Genomic DNA, 17,500 nt, shown 5'->3' on the forward strand with positions numbered 1-17,500 from the left:
ATCGATTTATTTTTGGGTTACGCTGCTGGTCAGGCATCTGCTTGGCAGATGTGGTGTAGCGTATATGGATTTGTCCGAACGCAGTGACGCCTCCTTGAGCTACTGATACTGATACTGTTATTGATAAAAATGACGGCACTTTAAGAACAATACGTCATTTACTGGGCGCAAACTCCCCGTATTGTGTACTGAGCTGTAAGCGTCTCTCATCTGCATAGAACAATACAGAAATACATCAGTAAGAATACATAACATTGGGCTTACAACATTACAGATACACGCACACGGGTGAACAGAAGGACAGACAGACAGACAGACACACTCACACTCACAGACAGACACAGACTCACAAACATACACATAATGTCAAACAATAGAGGATGAATTTCATTTCTTAGATGACTGCGAATTATACAAAGAAATTAGAGTAGAATTCATAGAAAAAATTCAAAATTACATTCCAAATATTATTAAACCCAGCCAGCTAATACTGGAAGACAAACTTGTGGGACTATTTGGGAAATTTGTCAGTAACTGCTGTCAAAAACGCCATAGCGTGCAAGAGTGATTCAATGTCTTGTTCAGCATTTATCTATTTTTGTTTTGCTTTTGCTTTTTTTGTGCATGGTTTCATGTAACTTTGAATGCGTGTCTTATAAACCTTGTTCAGGTTTAATTGACATTAAAATTGATTCTGATTCTGATTCTCATCCTGATTCATACACAGATATATATGTATATATGTATACATATGTGTGTGTGTATATATATATATATATATATATATATATATATATATATATATATATACAAAGAGAGGAGGGGGAGGTGAGAGAAAACGAGAGAGAGGGAGAAAGAGAGAGAGAGAGAGAGAGAGAGAGAGAAGTGTTTACGTATTCATTTATTTATTTATATGTATACAACGGTGAATTGAACAATATCACAGCTAATGCTGGCTGGAAACTATCCGTGGATTACAAGGCTGGAAAAGGTCAAACATTTCACGAAACAGCTGCACAAACACAAGTCAGACAACACAAGAACTATTTTCATGCATGAACATTTTCATGTGTTTGATAGGATACATACACTTTTTATACATAAGATTTCTTTTTCATTAAATCAGACAGAGTAGTAACGAGTTCAGTTAATACAGAACCGTCTGCCTGTTGCGTGTGTGTTACCTGCACTGTTTTATTTATTCATTTTATGTTCTTATTTATTTATTTATTTATTTGTTTATTTATTCATTTAATTATTCAGTTATCTATCTATCTATTTGTTTATCGATTTATTTCCTGTTTTTCCTTTTTTTCCCCCATTGTATTCATTTAATTTTCGCATTTTGATTACTTCACTATATTTATTATATATTGAGAAGGTTTAGTTTGTACGAAAGTTCCAATGTTAGGTCACACGCAATAAGAATGAGGTGGGTTTATTCTGCGTATTATAATTCCTATTCACTCACAGTCAGTCGTTTTGAGGTTTTTTATGCGCCTATTTCTTTTCCGTTCTCATTCATACACACGTACGCGCGCGCAAAATCGCGCACGCTCGCTCGCGCGCGCGCGCCCACACATGCACACACACAAACGCACGCACTCATGCGTGTACACATGCGTACACGCAACCACATACGCATAAGAGAGACAGACAGACAGACAGACAGGAAGCGCACATTGCAGACAGGTCGCAAGCAGTTAGGTTATAGGTAGAAGTATCTTCTGATGGAAATGGGGGACATATGGATAAAATAATATATAATACTGTTCTTGTTAAGCTTGATTAATAAACATACGTTTGTGTAAATCTGATTTGCTCGATAAATATGATTTGCTTTTTTTTCTTTTCTTTTTTTTTTTTAATTGAAAAAAAAGGCACATTCTGCTGAAAGTGCAAGAGAACCTTCCGTAAATTCTCCTCTCTTACATTTATCAAAATCATACTTTGACTGTATGATTCTAATCGTTTTCTACCCCCTGGTCATACCATCACTACCCCCACCCCTCTCTCTCTCCCTTCCTATCTCTCTACCCCTCTCTTCACAGCTTCTCCCTCTTTCTCTCTCTCCGTGTCTGTATTGACGTATTGATATTACGCCACTGTACTTTGAACATCAAAAACACAATATGAGAGAGAGAGAGAGAGAGAGAGAGAGAGAGAGAGAGAGAGAGAGAGAGAATTATAACTGATGATTGTTTTGCATTGTTAAAAGTAGTGGCTCGTTATGTGGCTTTTTTTTTTTATTAATACGTGTTGCAACAGTTAAACGACACCGTTACTACCATGCATTAAGCTAGAGAGAGAGAGAGGGGGGGGTGGAGAGGGGGAGACAGAGATATAGACAGACAAAGAGACAGACAGACAAACAGACAGAGAGGGGGAATAATCGATGATTATTTTTACATCGTTGAAAGTAGTGGCTCATTCTGTGGCCATTTTTTTCATAATATGCAATAACACACACACACACACACACACACACACACACACACACACAGAGAGAGAGAGAGAGAGAGAGAGAGAGAGAGAGAGCAGCTGTGCATTGTCAGTTTCCGCGCCTGTGAAGTGGCCTGCGAGCAAACACTTGACACTGGCACACAGGGCTTTGCTCTTTGCCAGTCAATCAGGAAGCTGGTCTATTATTATTGCTATCTGTCGCCCCCACACCCTCCCTCCCCCTCCCCATGTGCTCCTGTTAGTAGCGCTGATGAGAGATGAATCACAACGGGGATGGAAGCAACGTCCCTGTATTCTCTCTGTGTATTATTGAGTCCTTTGGTGGAAGTTTGACTGAAGTTGAGGAGACTGAATAGATGAATGAATGGATGCTCTGTTATTCATACATTCATTCGTTCGTTCGTTCATTCATTCATTTATTCTTTCTTTCATTCATTCAATCAGTCATTCCTTTGATGATTTATTTATTTATTTATTCATCTTTTTTTTTTTTTTTTCATCAGTCTATCTATTCATTAAATGATGTATTCATTCATTTATTTTTTATTTGCTTGTCCTTGCTGCTATTTGCTTCCTTGCTTTTATCTTTATTCATTCATTATTCAGTTCCCTGCATGTTTGTTTAATGTTTTTTGTCGTTGTTGTTGTTGTTGTTCATTTGCATATCTATCTTTGTATATATTCATTAACTTATTACAATTTATGGTATTTTTCGTTTGACTCTTCTCATTCTTCTTCTTCTTCTGTTCATCATTACACATATTATGTGTATTTGACTGTGCTTTCATATCTGTGAAACTGCATGTTTGGTGCATATCTGTTATGCATATGTGTGTGTATGTGTGAATGTGTGTCTGCATTTTTTACATTTATTTGCTTATTTATCATCATTGTTGTCTTTTTTATTTATTTATTTTATTTAGTTATCTATCTTGTAATAATAATAATAATAATAATTATTATTATTTATTTATTTATTTATTTATTTATTTATTTTATTTCATTTTATTTTATTTTGTACGCTCATAGTTGACTTCATCAAGCTTTTGCGCCTCATACATATTATTATTATTAGTAGTAGTTGTTTTTTTTTAATGTATTTATCTCTTTTTTTTTTCTTTTTTTTTCTCTCAAGGCCTGACTAAGCGTGTCGGGTTACGCTGCTGGTCAGGCATCTGCTTCGCATATGTGGTGTAGCGTATATGGATTTGTCCTAACGCAGTGACGCCTCCTTGAGCTACTGAAACTGAAACTGAACTCATCATTACAATTATTATCGTTTTCTGACTAATGATGTTGGTGCACTGCAGCAGAAGCAGCAACGGCAGTATCTTTTATCACAGTTCTTTCTTCTTTTTTTTCCTCATTGGTTCGTTGTCGATTCACCAATACAGCAAGTGAGGTGAGCGATTTTTTTCATCATATGTATTACACGTGCACCGCCTCTCTCAGTGTGTGTGTGTGTGTGTGTGTGTGTGTGTGTGTGTGTGTGTGTGTGTGTGTGTGTGTGTATGCGGCGTCTGTATAGGTGTCAGTGAATATTTATAATTATGTGTACATTGTGTGTAGTCTGACACGGGTTGGGGTTGAAAGGGATGAGAAGAATTGACTTATTAGTAGAGATGTGAAATTTGTAAAGTAAAAGAAGAGAGACAGAGAGAGAGAGAGGAGAGAGAGAGAGAGAGAGAGAGAGAATCGTGGCGAACACGCAGTTGGTTTAAATAATCTTTAATTATTCAGCAATACACATGATTACAATGCAATGACAAAAGAGCATCAACAAGCTTAAAGCTTATACTGTGCTCACAACGTTGCACTTCAATTTTATCATGACGGCTGATGAACCATATTATCAATTGTATCAAATAACATTCATAAACAGTAAGTAATGAAATAATGAAATAAAACAAACAAACAGTACATAATATAGTAAAATAATGCTAATATCAATATTAACATGAGATTAAATTTATTATCACCAGAGTAATTGGCACGCAGTTAATACAAAGGAAGGGGGGAAAAAAAAGGAAGGAAAAAAATAGCAAGTTGCTTCTCAGGCACGCGCGCGCGCACACGCACACACACACGCACTTATACACATACGCACACACACTCAAACACATGCGCGCGGCCGCGCGCGCGTGCACACACACACACACACACACACACTCAAACACACACACATACACACATACACTTACACACACACGCGCGCGCGCGCGTGCTCGCACGAACCCACACACGCAAGCACACACACACTCACTCAAACACACACACACACACACACACACACACACACACACACACACACACACACATACACACACACACACACACACACACACACACACACACACGAACACACACATCCCCTCACACACACATCCCTACACACACACGTTCAATATAAAAATGCAGCTTATAAGGATGAAATACATAGCAACAGATGCTTGCAATGCATTTTTTATCATGTGTTATATGCTATTTTTTCTTTGGTCATAAGAAGGTCACGTTGTATACATATTATTGTCGGCGGGCCTCATTCGATTATATATAAAATTTCCAGTTCTGTCTGGTTATGGGTCTGTTTGTGTGCATGTACTGTCATCTATCTGTTCGTCAGTCTGTCTATCAGGTCTATGTCTTTCTGTCTGTCCCCGGCTCTCCCCTCCCCTCCTCCGCTCTCACTGTATCTTTGTCTTTTGAATCTGTCTGTCTGCCTGTCTGTCTGTCCGTCTCTCTCTCTCTACATCACCATACATCAAAACACACAACACAAGCATTGTAAATCACACATTCATTGAGGGAGCGAAGGCGACATCTGTGGTTAAAGCGTCTTACACACACACACACACACACACACACACACACACACACACACACACAAACACACACACTTACTCACTCACTTACTCACTCACTTGCTCACACGTATTCTCAAGCACACACACACACACACACACACACACACACACACACACACACACACACACACACACACACACACACACACACACACACACACACACACACACACACACACACACACACGAACTTGATGGCTTGATGTAAAAAAGCAATTGTTGCTCATTCAATTTACCATCATGAAATAAAATCTTGACTTGACTTGACGAACACACACACACACACACACACACACACACACACACACACACACACACACACACACACACACACACACACACACACGCTTGCAATCCCCCCCTCCCCCCAACACACACACACTTGCATACACACACACAGACACACACACACACATACACACACGACACACACACACACACGCACACGTCCTTCAAACCTCTGCTCCCAACCCCACCCCCCACACCCCCATATCCCCCCACACACCCTCCCACAACCTCCTCCTACCGCCACACCCCATACACACCCTTCCCCTACGACTACATTCCCGACACCACCACACCACCACACACATCACCCTACCACTCCCGCAAAGCAAAGCTTTAGCTGGTAGGCGAGCGTTTCTCCTCCACACAATCTGTCGACGCGAGACAGACTCTTTTAATACAAATCTCTCGATGACTTGTCCGGTTTATTGGCGCTCCTAGGCCGGCTGTGGGGCGGGCTTTGACCACCCACCAAGAAAAAAAATCTTTTTTTTTATGCTTCTATTTTTCTGTTCTTTTCTTCTTCTTCTTGTGCTACCAACGAGAAAAGCTGCCGACCAGATCGCTACGAATTAATAACAACCTCGCTACAAAATTAGTCAGTGATCGATCCGCTGTGTTGGAAGGTACACGTACAGTAAATCAACAGTTTTTTTGTTTTGTTTTGTTTTTGTTTTTTTGTAGTGGGTGGAGGTTGGGGGATGGGGATAGGGGGAGGGGGTTCAAAGAGCCCGAGAGACCTTCATCTTCCCCCCTCTGTTGTTGATTTTTGTTTTGTTGTTGTTTCTTTTTTTATTAATAGGAAGGAAAGATGTCTTTTTTTTTCTGTGTGTGGTCAAGAAGAAAACAAAAAAGAAGAAGAAAGGATTAGAAGAAGAAGAAGAAGAAGAAGAAGAAGTGTGGCTGGAGAAGAGACACACACACACACACACCACACACACACACACACACACACACACACACACACACACACACACACACACACACAGATTATCGGGTTTTATTTTCTGCATAAACTCATTCAAATATAAAGAGAACATCTGAGTAGAACCCTCTCTCTCCATTTCTGTGTCTCTGTCTGTCTGTCTCTCTCATAAATGTGTTCGTTAGTAGAGGGAAACGGGAGCCCATTGGTCTGTGAGTAAATCACGACAGAACAATAATTGGTTATCTTATCATTGTGCGTGCTTCCCAGTTCAACGGGACTTTATGTGTGTGCATGCGTTTTATAGTTTGTATCGAGAAGTACTGCCATCAATACCATTCTGCGCTGCATTGTTTTATCTCCCCTGACACCAGTTACTCTTATTGTGGTTTGTATTATTGTACTGTACACGCAGACACAGACACAGACACAGACACACACACACACACACACACACACACACACACACACGGAAATCTTTTGATAAATGGTCTGTCATTTCAACGGCAGTTATGTTTCAGTTGTGATGAAGCCTGTCTCTCCCTCATTCTGTTCGAAAGATATCCAGCCTGTATGCAATAGCTGAATTACAGCATGTTGCTAAAGATACGCAGTCTGTTCGTGAAGATGTTCAATATAATCTTCAAGAAGGTGCTGCCACAACTTACGTTGTTTTATTTTTCCTTTCCGTTTCAGAGTGGATCACGAGGGTGACCCCCTCCCCTCCCTCGACTCCGACTCTCCCTCTGCAGACAAACATGAACGGTAAGAGAACACTGAACACTGAAAGGTTTAATGTCGTTAGCTGTCCAGCTCTACTGACATGGGGGTGCAAATCAGAACAATAATGAAATAATGAAACAAAATAGAAGAGAAAAGAAACATATTGGACGTCAAATAAACTAACGCTCGACCATCCATTTTCCAAGTTCATGAAAACAAAAGTATTCCTTTTCTATCAATGTAATTAAGCTATTGACACGAATTGCTCTTCTTTCGAATATTATAGGCTTCATCAATGTACTTCGCCAGTGATCTTACGTAAGAGAGAGAGAGAGAGAGAGAGTATGTTGGGGTGTGTGGGTTTTTTTTATAGTTCAGTTTAACGTCTTTTCACTGTCAAGTGATATTACACGGGGGAAAAAAAAGTATATGTGCGCATGGGAGATGAGGCATGGGATCAGGTGGTGGGATGACTATAGTGAGTAGTGGAAAACGAAGAGCTACGAAGGACTGTACTGACTAACAGTGAATTATAACAATTATTATAACAGTGTGTGTGTGTGTGTGTGTGCGTGCACGCGCGCGTGTTTGTATGTATATGTGTACGTGTGTGTGTGTGTGTGTGTGTGTGTGTGTGTGTACGTATTTGTATGTTGGGGTGGGGATGGGGGTGGGTGTGACTCTAGTTAGTATTTGATGGTATGATTTATGTATATAGTTGTGTACGTGTTTATTCTTTAAAGTGCATTGTTTTTCTTCTTCCTCTTCTTCTTTTTAAAAAAAAATTATTAGTTGTTGTTGTTTTAATGCTTGGCCCATCAGAATTCGCACGCATCGCTGAATTGTATTTCATGGTATTTTCCTTTTCCTTTTTTTTGTTTTGCATATAAACCTGCACATCACTTATATCTTTTTAAAAAAAATACTTCTAACTGGAATTGGCTTTAATCAAAATTTTAAAACAATTGTACATTGTTAATTCCTATAACAATGATGTTTTATCTAAATGGGTTCACACCGGTATATGTCTCAGTACAAACCAATCAGTCCAGATTTCTCTTTGGCTTGTACATGTTTAGTGGCTCCAAATCCGTTTCAACCAGCCGTGATAACTGGCCGCTCCATGGGTTATGAACAGCAAGAGATGATCTGTTTAAATATCAGACGACGGTTTCTGTCCAGTTGATTCTTTTTTTCTCGCTGCTCGGTAGTTCACAAACACTCTAATGATAATGACATCATTTCGCAGACACTACGATGATAACGACAGTAATAGTGGTAATGATGACGACTTGATATTACGTCGATGGAGCTGTTTGCTGTTATTAGATTTTACATCATACAACAGTAGCACAGACGAGTATGTGGCGTATTCAGCATCGACGAATATAGTTCAGCGGTGTGGCTATATTTAAACCAGCATAATGAATGGTTATGCTACGTGCTTTATGTCAAAGGAAATCCGTGTATTGCTGCACTTAAACTGAGCATGTTTATCGCGTTTTTGTCCTTGGTGAGGCCTCTTCCGGTCGCTTCGCCGTGAGAACAGTGTGTAAGCAAATAAATGAATGAATGAATAAATGAATGAATACATGAATGAATACATGAATGAATAATCAGATAAATAGATAAATAAATAAACAAATAAATAAATAAATAAATAGAAGGATGAATGAATGAATAATTGCATGAACGAATAACTAAATAGATAAACAGCACGTAGAGAGAGTCAGCGCATGTTTCGACAGTACTCCTTCGCCTCTAAGTATCACATCCAAGAAATCTAGCACGGATGTAATGATAGTATGGTGCGGCGTTATTTACTTAGTAATACTGACATTGAAAACAGTAATAGCTTTTCAGTCTTACAGTCTTCACTGTCATTTGAACACAGTCGTGGTTGGCCTGCGAACAACGGAGAAGGGATGTAGCTGCTTTTCTTCATCCCACAAACGCAGAACCGAATGAATTCGTTTTTAATCGGAAATGGAAAATTGATTGCGGATGTATACCTATCTGCAACTGGTGCCATGTGTTTGAATTTTAAATTCTAGTTATTACCAGCGGTCCTCATTGTCTGTCGAGAATTCTACGTTGGGAATAACGGCCCATTTTCTTCGGGTCTTTCTATTGCTTTTGTATTAAATGTGTTATTTTTTGTTGTTGCTTTTTTGTGTTTTTGTGTGTGTGTTTTGTTGTTGTTGTTCTAAGGCCGGTCCATTTAAAAATTACTGAAACAAAAAAGCAAATAAATAGATGAATGAATATGATGATGATGATGATAATAATAATAATAATAAAGATAGTAATATTGATAATAATAATAATAATAATAATAATAGAAGAAGAAGAAGAAGAAGCAGAAATTTTATAAATGAATAAACTCACCAAACCCAAAGCAAATTTATATATATATATATATATATATATATATATATATATATATATATATATATATAAAGGGGGAATTATGATAATGATCACAGTTTCCTGACGAGTGCAACAGCCGGGTGGTTAAAGCGTTGGACTTTCAATCAGAGGGTCCCGGGTTCGAATCCCAGTCATGGCGTCTGGTTGGTAAAAGGTGGAGATTTTTCCGATCTCTCAGGTCAACAGATATGCAGAGATGCTAGTCCCTGAACCTCCTTCGTGTTTATACGCATTCAGATCAAATATGCACGTTAAAGATCCCGTAATCCATGTCAGCGTTCAGTTGGTTATTAAAACAAGAACATACATGCACCCTCCGAAAACACAGTATGGCTGCCTACATGAGCGGGAGTGAAAACCGCCGTACAAGTAAAAGCCCACTCGTGCAGTAAACCAGTGAATGTGGGAGTTGCAGCTCACAAACGAAGACTTGAAGATCGCAGTGTCCGTCCGAGGTTGCTGCTTTAATTTTTGTTTGTTTTTTGTTTTTTGCTTTTTTTTTTTCCCTGTTGGCAGTAATCCCACTAATGTTTTTATCATCATCGTTCGTAAAGTTAACCAACAAACAGAAAAACGGATTTTAACAATATCACAATGAACAACCCCACACCATACTCCAACCATTTCCTCGGCCTTTCATAATTAAGTGTCCAGAAAATTCCTCTCACATCTGTGGAGGAAAGACAGTTCAGCAATTAATCGAAACAATGCCCTATTAGTCCAGTCATTTTACCTGAAATAAGGGCCAAAATATGCATATGTGGGAAACAATAATTACCACAAAAGTCCGAACGCATCACTTTTGTTTTTGACGCTATTGTTCAACATTTCCTTGGTGTTTTGAAAACCGATCGCCAAAGAGTGGACATATGGCGATCGAGTTGCTAACTAAATGCGTGAAACAAACCCAAGACCCAAATAGAACCACTAGATTTGGACAGTATATAGGGTCCCCAGACCTATATTCCGTGCGACTAGTTTTTCACGCTTATTCAAATATATGCAAATCGAGCGACGTTTTGACACGAGCAGACACAGCGTGTCACCTACAGATACAGGGAGGCGTTGCCTTGGTCTCTGCGTGGCGAAGCACGTGAAGTCAGAGGGAAAAACGAGCAAGAGGGGGGTTTTGGCATAAATTATGCACAGTGTCAGCTGGGTACGACATGTTCGTCCAGCGAGCGTGCGGGGGCCATGTGGTGACTACTTCAGGTCCTCCTGAAACTGAACTGCTCTCACTTGTGTCAGATCTGGGTCATTGATTAAGTTGAGAGCTAGGAGCGACTTCGTGTGTGTGTGTGTGTGTGTGTGTGTGCAAGAGAGGTGGTGATTAGTTTGTTGAACTTACGTATTTTGTTTGTTTAATGACTGATACGACCAGACGCGTGAAGGGGGATGGAGGGGGGGGGGGGAGAGTGCAGGGGGGGGGGGGGGGTGTAGGGGGGTGGGGGTGGGGGCGGCGGTTCGTGGGGGGATGAAGGGTATGGGTCACTATCTAAAAATAGATTAAATATATATTTAGATCAGCAGGAAGGGGGCGAAATGGGCCATGACTGGAGTCTGGGTGGGAGGTTGAAGAGAGATCTTACTGACAACTGCGATATTGCAGAACGCTTTGAAACAGTACGTGTCGTAGTATTTTATTTATTTACTTTCTGTGTGTGTGTGTGTGTGTGTGTGTGTGTGTGTGTGTGTGCCGGAAATGACACCGACGCACAACTATCAAGTGCTTTTCCTTCGTAAAAATTGTGTATTTTATTTATAAAAAAAAAAAATGTCTCTGTTATTCCTACTTCTGAAATTTCCCCCTTCGTTCTTTCTTTTCTTTTTTTTTCACTGCAAAGAAGAGGAAAAGAAGAAAGCCGCATTTCTGTGAGATGCAAAATTCGATGGTAAAGGAAGCACCCGCCCCCCAGCCCCCCACACTATGCCCATCCCTCTCCCTCCTCCTACCATTGCACCCCCCCACCCAACCATTCTATTTCACCTCCCTCGCTCAGTCATTAGTTGTGTTCGTAGTGCTAGTTTTCCGAAAGAAGTAACAAACCAACCAACCCATTAATCAAACACTCGGACAATAATCCCAAAGAAATTATAATTTCAAAAACTCTTCAGGTTGGCTGCTTAAATTCTTTGCATTATGTCCATTATGAATAAATTACACACACACACACACACACACACACACACACACACACACACATATATATATATATATATATATATATATATATAATTATGCAGAGAGAGAGAGAGAGAGAGAGATTCAACTCATTGATAGAAATGATAAAATGTATGTTGGTGGCTTGATTTCTTTGCATTCTATTCATTCACTTGAATAAATACATACACAAAAAGAGACAAAGAAAAATCCAGTTCAGTTAGAAATTCAAAATGTCTTGTGGGTTGGTTGGTTGATTTCTTTACAATATTTTCACCCCAATGGTTGAAAAAAAACAAAAACAACCCAAAACAAATTGAAACAAAAACAGTAAATGAACAAAGAGCATGGAACAACACTGATAGAAAGATATATAGAAAGAGGGAGAGAGAGAGAGAGAGAGAGGGAGAGAGAGAGGAGGGGCGGGGAGAGTGAGAGGACCACAAACGATGAATGATAACTTATAATTTTTGACAAGCGAATGAACTGAATTACGAATGATAAAAAACACACCTGATTTAGAAAATATACAAGATGTTGTTTCATACACATATAGATGGAAAGAATATATCAGAAAAAACACACAAAAAAAACAAACAAACAAAAAAACAACAACAAAAAACAAAACCAACAACAACAAGTAAACAAGAGAATATATTTATAAATAATGAAGATAAATAAATCATTGATTACACACAATCCTGAACCCGTACAGTTTATCATTGTTGCCTACTTTGTCCTCACAAAAGCCTTGTGCATTTATCGCTAAGTGTTGTGAGATACGTCGACAGTGTTGGAAGTTTTGTTCTTGTATGGAAACAGAAAGGAAGAGTTGAGGGTTTTTGGGTTTTTTTTTATTTATTGTATCTATTTACTTTCTAAACTACCGAATATGCTCCAAACTCAGTCGTTATTTTATATAGCCGCGTACTCGCTTATATGTAGACCGGTGTGTCTGACCGAACAAGACATTTCATAAATGATAACAAATATGCGTTTCTATAATAAGATAATAATAAAAGTAATAATGGAAATGGAACACGTAGGTCTGTCTATATGGCGCACCCCTGTGGTATATAGTTGAAGGCCTTCATTCACTTCACAATAACAGTTATGGTAACGCACTGAAAAAAAGAATCCTCGGCAACATGCGTATTGTCATCTCTCAATATTCTGCAGAAGAAAATCACTCTGATAGGTACACAGACATATATGTATGCACTCAAATCCTGACTAGCCGATTGGGTTTTGCTGCTGTCAGGCATCTGTGTATCAGATGTGGTGTAGGATGTATATGGATTTGTCAGAACTCAGTGACGCCTCCTTGAGAAACTGAAACTGAAACTAATAACGCAGTCATAAATCAAAGAATAGACCCCAACAAGCTGAAAAGAAAACAAGTCGATGGAGCAAACCTGTCAAGAGAACAGGACAAAGCGAAAGACAAAGGCCCTCTCGGAACCCCCGTCACCACTGTCAAGACACCCGTCTATCATAACGACTCAGACCCTCAGCGGGGTGGCTCCACCCACGTTGACCACTCTCTGACCCACGACAGCAGTAGCACCTGGCTCGACAATTGCCTTAGCGGTGACGGTGTGTGTGGGAGGGAAGGGGGGTAAGAAAGTCTGGGTGGTATGGTGGGGGAACGAAACTTGTGAGGTCCTTATACCCTCGGCCATAGATATGAGATATTAGTGTCTATACCCTCGGCCTTTTTTTTTTTCACGAGGGCCGTGCCTTAGCCCGAGTTGACCACTACGCCTTGGTGGCACCTCTTGACGGCGCTGACAGCGGTCCATCGGAGCGAGTCAACGGCGTGACAAGTTCAGCTTCAGTTCAGTTACTCAATGAGGCGTCACTGCGTTCGGACAAATCTCTATATATATACGCTGCACTACATCTGCTGAGCAGATGCCTGACCGGCAGCGTAACCCAACGCGTCTCGTCAGTGTGTGTGACAAGATGTGACAAGTGACAAGGAGAACGTGCGAATGCAGAGCGCGTGCCTGTCCCCATACGATGTGACAAGATGGTTTCCGTTAGGTAATGATTATCAACATGGCTGCTGGTTCAGTTCCGTTGGCGGCGTTGTTGTGTTGCACTCTTCCTGGCTCTGTCTCTCAGCACTGCAAAGTCACAGGATTGACTGTGTGGTCCTTCTCCCTTAGACACAAGTTCGGAAACATCTCTGACTTGGTGAGTCCGAGTCTTTCTATCATGTAATATACTATTTGTATTTGTATTCGTATTTCTCTTTTTTGTCACAACAGATTTCTCTGTGTGAAATACGGGCTGCTCTCCCAAGGGAGAGCGCGTCACTACACTGAGAGCGCCACCCCATTTTTTTGTATTTTTTCCAGCGTGCAGTTTTATTTGTTGTTCCGATCGAAGTGGATTTTTCTACATAATTTTAGCAGGGACAACCCTTTTGTCTTGGGTTCTTTTACATTCGCTAAGTGTATGCTGCACAAGGGACCTCGGTTTATCGTCTCATCCGAATAACTAGCGTCCAGACCACCACTCAAGGCCTAGTGGAGGGGGAGAAAATATTGGTGACTGAGCCGTAATTCGAACCAGTGCGCTCAGATTCTCTCGCTTCCTTGGCGGACGCGTTACCTCAAGGCCATCACTCCAGTGTATACCTACCGGGAGGGAGACGATGGATGGGAGGGGTGGGTGGAGTGGGATATGGTTCATGTCACTGCCGAGACAACTGAACAGTCAACAGGGAACGGAATTTCAGTCGTGATTGTTAGACATAACAAAATGTACTGGTCTTCTTTCTTAGGATTGCCGTCGTTGAGTTTTGAATTTAAGGCGTCTTAGTAAAGCCATTTTTGATAAAACAAGGGGAGGCTTGTTGACATTCATTTATTTTTTCTCCACTTCCATGTTGTACAGTATTCGTGTATGAAACACACACACACACACACACACACACACACACACACACACAACACACACAGCATTTGAACATGCTTAAGCGAATTGAGCAACTGAACTTATCTATGATGCAAGAATCTGAGATACATGTGTGTTTTAAGTTTATGTTTTCCTTTTCTTTTCATATTTAGAAATTTCATGATCACTTTTTATCTCATTCATGTTTCTAATTTATCTCAATTTGGGAGCAAGGTAAGCTGTTGAACTAGATCCACGTTTTCATCTTCCAAAAGTTAAGCAGGAAATCAGACGGCAATCTTGTCAAAGCAAAGGAGTGAAAAGCATTAGAATGTTTAAGTTTTTGGAGACGGAGTTCAACAGTCGATGATAAGCTCACGGACTTTAGGGCTCAAGTCATGTTCCGTTTTGTACAGTTCATGGGCTAGTTGTTTGGCGAGAGTGTCGTGTTTTGATACATCGGGGATGCTAAGGATTAGATATGTGTTCTGCTCAGAGTGCGATGTTTTGATCCACCCACTTTCACACTTAAACCAAACCTTATCGCACTATAGTTTGAAGACCATGCGTCTCCGTGTGTCTGTCTTCATCGCACCGTCTGTCTGTCCTTCTCTTGTCAGGCTTGCTTTGTGCGCTTTTTGACTCACTGCAAATACTTTGTCAGTTGACACCAAATTTGGCATAAAAATAAGAAAAATTCAGTTCTTTCCAGTCATCTTGTTTAAAACAATATTGCACCTCTGGGATGGGCACAAAAAAATAAAAAAAAGAAGCCTAATTATATGCAAACTGCATTTACTGTTATATTTATATTTTTTGTATTCTCTAAACGTGGCACTTTGACCTCTTATTCTGACACAACAACAAGAGGAGTCATTATTATCATTTTTTGTTCAAACAGGAACTTCGTTTGCTAAGCATGGAATTTTTATTTATTTTGCAAACGTTTTGGTGCAATAGTAAAAAAAGGGAAATTACTCTGTAATTAATGCTAGGGGACTTCATTTATCACAAGTGAGTCTTGAAGGCCTTGCCTCTCTTGTCGTATATTGTGTTCATCAGTTACACAAGCTTGTTTGTCGTTGTCATTATCTGTCCCCATCTGTCTGTTTCCTTCCTTGCCCCCGCCTCACTCCTCACCCTTCCCACACTTCTCCTCCCTCCATTCCCTCACTCTACCCCCCCCCCTTTCCCTCCGACCCCCCCCCCCTCTCTCTCTCTCTCTTTCTCGTTGATTTGATGATAACAACAATGTGGCTTTGGTCATCCAGTTGTCGATTCTGATGACATATTTATCTTCCCCTTCTCTCTCTCTCTCATATGCATCTGTCAATCTGTGTGTGTGCGTGCGTGCGTGCGTGCGTGCGTGTGTGTGTGTGTGTGTGTGTGTGTGTGTGTGTGTTCTTTATCATATTCCTTCTGCAGGACGTTTTTTTAATTTTTTTTCTTCTCTCTTTCTCCCCTTTCCATTTAAAAATACGTGTGCTATTGTAATGTAGATTAACAAGGACAAATCGGAAGAATGGGCCATGCCTAAAATCTTAATCCTTGAATAAAAAACAAAACAAAGACGTTTTGAGTTCTGAGTTCTCTCATACTTTTGATCGGTCTGTTTTCGACTATTCTAGATCATTTCTCATGGAGACGGATGTGTAAACGCGTGTGCTTGTGAGTGAGTTTATGTATGTATGTGATATTTTCATTCTTCACCCAATACAAACCATACCTCTCCCAAACAAACCCGAAGATGACGTCAGGCGTGGCGAGGTTGCATGTCAAGAGCTGCAAACCTGTTCAATACAGTTATACCAACCAACCGCACTCTTCGGCCCTTCCTCCAAAGCGTTGACAGCTCCCGGGCCTTGCTTGTCAAACCTGCCACGTCCTCTTGTCACCTGGTTCAAAACAAACAACACCTTGGGTCGGGCGGCTGCCTTTGATCCACGCCCCCTCACCTGAGAGCCTATCAGGTGTTGCCCGCCAACAGGTGATCATCTCATCGTTGAAGATGACACTCTCGACCCTCGAAAAGGACACTCAAATCGGGGGAACGGGGTGTGGAAGGAGGGGGCGGTGTGGCCGGGGGGGTTGAGGGGTGGGGGGCGGGGATAGGAGGATAGCGCATCCCTAGCTTGCTTTTTGCATAAACTGAGCGCCACCGATGGTATTGGTTTGAAGAGTTCACCCGCAAGGTTTTGCGACACTGATAGCTCATGTTTGGCCGTTTTTGAAGATCGTTGACTTGAAGTGATACCCTGTGTTTGGCGGTTTCTGACAAGGGGATTGACTGGGGCTGATACCGTTTTTGTCTGGCGGGTTGTTCGTTGCGGTTGACTTTATGAAGCGATAAGGGGCTTGTTTGGGATTCCGAAGATGATTAGCTTTGAGTGAGCCGCCTTGTTTGGGCTTTTGATGGCCGTTCGTTAGTGCTCTACTGAAGATGCTTGATGTTGGGGTGTGAAATCACCGTTGTGCGAACTCACTGGAGACGGGAGTTATGATCTGCTATGATTTCTAATCCGTTGTGTTTGAGAACCGTTGCCTGTATCGAGAAGGGTGGAATGGGAGGATAGGCCGTGGTTATCAACCGTGTTTGTGTTCGCACAGTCATTCGTTCGTTTGTTTGTGTGTTCATATACATATCATATCATATATATATATATATATATATATACACTTACAGAAAGAAGAAACCACAACGACAACACTTTGGTGTTAACTAAATTTTCACCTTTATTGGCTTGA

General features: G+C 40.6%; 1 protein-coding gene across 1 annotated transcript in view; it reads left to right on the forward strand.

Moving 5' to 3' along the window:
- The window catches only part of LOC143297925 (uncharacterized), a 114,832-nt gene that overhangs the window by 5,271 nt on the left and 92,061 nt on the right, over positions 1-17,500 (forward strand). Inside the window, exon 2 of the mRNA XM_076610510.1 lies at positions 7,234-7,302. The gene's annotated coding sequence lies outside the window, so the exon portion shown is untranslated. The remainder of the gene's footprint in view (positions 1-7,233; positions 7,303-17,500) is intronic.

The sequence above is a fragment of the Babylonia areolata genome, chromosome 23 (assembly GCF_041734735.1).
Source record: "Babylonia areolata isolate BAREFJ2019XMU chromosome 23, ASM4173473v1, whole genome shotgun sequence".
In the NCBI taxonomy this organism is placed as follows: domain Eukaryota; kingdom Metazoa; phylum Mollusca; class Gastropoda; order Neogastropoda; family Buccinidae; genus Babylonia; species Babylonia areolata.